The 3,882-nt window shown below is 40.6% G+C and overlaps 1 pseudogene; it reads right to left on the bottom strand.

Annotated features, from left to right (window-relative positions):
- Nucleotides 1-802: 802 nt before the first annotated feature.
- Nucleotides 803-3,882, bottom strand: part of LOC102007808 — a 6,623-nt pseudogene continuing 3,543 nt past the window's right edge.

Below are 3,882 nucleotides of genomic sequence, written 5' to 3'. Positions count from 1 at the left end.
TTTCTGTGATATATGCTATTGGATTTTTGATCAAGATTGCATTAAATGTGTATAACAATGTTGCAAGTATGGTCATTTTCAACTATATTGGTTCTTCCTACCCAAGAACAAGGGATATCTTTCCATTTTCTGATATCCTCTTTGTCTTGGTTACTTGACTCTTGTTGCTAAGATAAAATACCTGACACCCAAAGGCAAAAGGGGGAAGGTTTAGTATCTCCCAGTTTGTAGAGATTTCAGTCTATAATCGACTGGCTCCAAGGTGAGGTGGCATGACAGAGGGGCAACCATTCATGGCACTGGAAGACAGCAAAGTCAACAACTGAGAGAGAGGGGACAAGCCTCTTTCAGTCCCTTATGTTGTATCTAGTCTACCAGGATTAGGGCAGTGACAGTTCAGTCAGTGGACTGATCCAGCCATCACCCACCCTGAACCCCAGCGTTGTGCTTAGAATCAATCACACATTCTAGACTTAGCCACCTCCGAAAAAGCTGTATGACCAAATGAGGCTTTGGGGGGACATCTAGACACAAACCATGACACTCTTTGATCTCATTTTCCAAAGTCCTGTAGTTATTAAACTTAAGGTCTTTTTCTTCCATCCTTTTGAAATCAGATATTTAATATTTAGTTGTCCCAATACACTTTCAAGCAAACACCAACCAGAAGACAAGTCCAGGAATTCATAGAGGAGACAATCTTCTCCTCATAGAGGAACAACAAGGAACACCAACATCTTCTTCCACTTGAGCCTCAGTGCTGGTAGTATAGGGCTGCCAGTCAGCCAGTGTATTCAGATTATCAAGTCTTTACCACATCACCAGTTTTCAAAATGCTCCAGACAGTTTCAGTTGCTAGGGTCAAAGCACTGACTGAAACCAACAAACGCTAGACAACCATCTCTTCCCAAATGTTGGAAATACCACCCTTTCAGACATTAATGCCTGTCGCTTTTGCTCCTTGGGCATGCCGGTGTCTTAGTTCTGCTACTGTAGAAATGGGATTTAGGCCAGCATTTTCAGGTAGTGTAGGTGGCATGACTTCCATAGCTTCTACAAAAGCACGGACACGGTAGGATTCCATTCCACTCAGTGTTCTTAAATATTCGTCAGTCCTAAGGCCAATCCTATCTCTGGAGCACCACCTCCTACAATAAGAGCTCTCTTTTTCACTAAGCAGTGAATAACATACAGGGCATCATGAATGGAACGTTCAGCTTCTTCAATCACCAGTTTGTTAGAGCCACAAACAATTATAACTGTTTTTCCAGTGCTTACGTGGCCTGTAATCTTGAGGAGTTTGACAGCACCATTTAAATTGAATGCTTCAGCTTACTCAGCAGAAGCCAGCATATCAGCAGTAACTTGTTCAGCGTGAGCAGCTGGCTTGGTTCCAGTTGTCTCACCAATGAATTCAATGTCTTCTCTTTCAAGATCCTTAACCACCATCATCTTCATCTTGTTCAGAAAATGTAATGCAAGATCACTAAGAGCATCTCTGCGGACAGACTTCTGTATGCGAAGGACATTACAAGCCGTTTTTAAAATTTACTTCTCTAAATTTAAAATATAGGCTCTCTCTTCTCACCTATATACTTGGTCCATCTGGGCATAGTGAGAAACTATTATTTGATTATCTATGTCTGTTTTGGGAGCCGATGACCAAAACTGAATGAGCCCAATCTTAGCCTTTTCAACTGTGGTTATGCCAGAGTTTGCCACTTTCTGGCTAAGAACTAGCGCTTCCACCGACTCACCATCATCAATTGTCCCACCAAGCTTCTTAACTATTTTAATATCTCTACGATCTACACTGGTTGCCGTGGCAGGGTCAGTCACTCTCCTTATTGCATTTGCACTCATTGGAGAAAGGAGAGTTGAATACTGGGAAACCACCTTTGAGTTCAATGAAATGGTTGCACTATTTAACAAAGTTTCTCTGTCACTCAGTTCCACAGGCTGAGACATGTCAGTCAGGATTTCAAGACCCTTTTCCACAGGCTTCTGGAATGACTCGGAAATGACGGTTGGCTGGATCCCTTTCTGAAGAAGCTTAGTTCAGGAATCTGAGAAAAAACAGCAATGATAACCCCTGATGTGGTGCTGTCTCCTGCTTTTATATTTTGAGTTTTAGTTCCACCAGCATTCTGGCGGCTGGATGTAACACATGCATTTGTTTCAGAACAGTAGCACTATCATTCATAACGGTCGCATCACCTTTCCATCTTGAATCATTTTATCCATTCCTTTTGGTCCAAGGCTTGTTCTAATAGCATCGCCGCAACAGCTGTGGCTGCCAAAATACTGCTGAAGTGGATCTGGGCCAGCTTGTTGCTGTCCTGGTAGGTGCTTTTCATGTGGCCGCCAGCAGTCCCAGTGGGGGCCCCGCTCCAGGGTGCCACGTTCTCTGGTATGGCAAATTTAACTAAGTCTGCGTGGGCTTAGCAAGGATGAATGAACACAGATTCTCAAAGTTAAGGTCTTGTACATCCTTCATCAGATTGATTCTTATGCATTTCATTTTGGGGGAGCTACTGTGAAAGGAGTTACTTCCCTAATTTTCCTCTCAGTGTAGTTTTCTTTTTTGGTTGGATCCTTCTCAAGTTTTGGTATCAGGGTAATGCTTGCTTGCAGGAATGAAGTTGGGAGGATTGCTTCCCTTTCGCTTTCATTAAAGAGTTGGAGAAATAATGGCTTTAGGGCTTCCCTTAATTTCTTTTTTTTTTTTTTTTCTCTTTTGAGACAGGGTCTTGCTATGCAGTTCTGGCTGGACTTGAGCTCACTTTGTAGCCCAGGCTGTTCTTAAACTCGCAACAATCCTCCTGCCTCAACCTCCCAAGTACTGGGATTACAGGCATGCACCACCATGCCCAGCTTCCCTAAATTTCTTGTAGGCTTATTCAGCAGTGAATCTTTCAGGGCCTGTGCTTTTCTTTGTTGGTAGGTTTTTAAAGACATTTTCAAATTCATTGACTGATATTGTTTTTTTTAGCATTTTTATATCTTCTTGTTCAGCTTTGGTAATTCATGTGTATCTAGAAATCTGTCCATTTCTTCTGTTTTGCATCCTACTAGAATACAGGCTCTCAAAGTAGGTATTGATGATTTTCTGGACTTCTATAGGATCTGTTGTGATTTCACCCTTTTCATTCTTAATTGTATAGGTTTGAGTCTTTTCTTTGCATTTTTTGATAAGGTTGGCTGCGTTTGTCAATTTTATGTAATCTTTCAAAGAACCAACTCTTTAATTCTTTGTATTGTTTTCTTAGTCTGCATTGCATTGATTTCTGCTGTGATCTTCATAATTTCCTCCCTTGTCCAAGCTTTGGGCTTGACTTGCTCTTCTTTTTCTAGAAGATTGACGTTCAACATTAGGTTTTTATTTGAGCTCACTGTTTTTTTGATAAGAGAATTCAGTGCTATCAATTTCCCTTGTAAGATGGCTTTCATTGCATCCCATAAGTTCCAGCAAGTTTTATTGTCATTATCATGTAGAAACTGTCTAATTTCTTCTTTAATTTCCTCTGTGACCCATTTGTTGTTCAGGAAGGTGTTATTTAATTTCCATGTGTTTATGAAGTTTGTGTGTGTGTGTGTGTGTGTGTGTGTGTGTGTGTGTGTGTATTTTGTCATTGCTTTCCAATTTCATTGCACTATGGTCTGATAGTATGCATGGGATAATTTCAATTCCTTTGTATTTACTTAAGCATGTTCTATGAGCTAGTATGTAGACTATTTTGGAGAATGTCACATATACAGCTCAGAAGAATATGTATTCTGATGTTGTGGGGTGGAACACTCTGGGAACATCTACTAAGTCTATTTGTTCAAAAGTTTGGTTCAGTTCTGACTTTCTTTTGTTGATTTTTTTTTTTTTTTTTT

This window comes from Chinchilla lanigera, unplaced genomic scaffold (genome assembly GCF_000276665.1).
Source record: "Chinchilla lanigera isolate Chin_1 unplaced genomic scaffold, ChiLan1.0 scaffold00033, whole genome shotgun sequence".
NCBI lineage: Eukaryota > Metazoa > Chordata > Mammalia > Rodentia > Chinchillidae > Chinchilla > Chinchilla lanigera.
The sequence above is the reverse complement of the archived record's forward strand: the minus strand, read 5'-3'. Positions and strand labels throughout refer to the sequence as shown.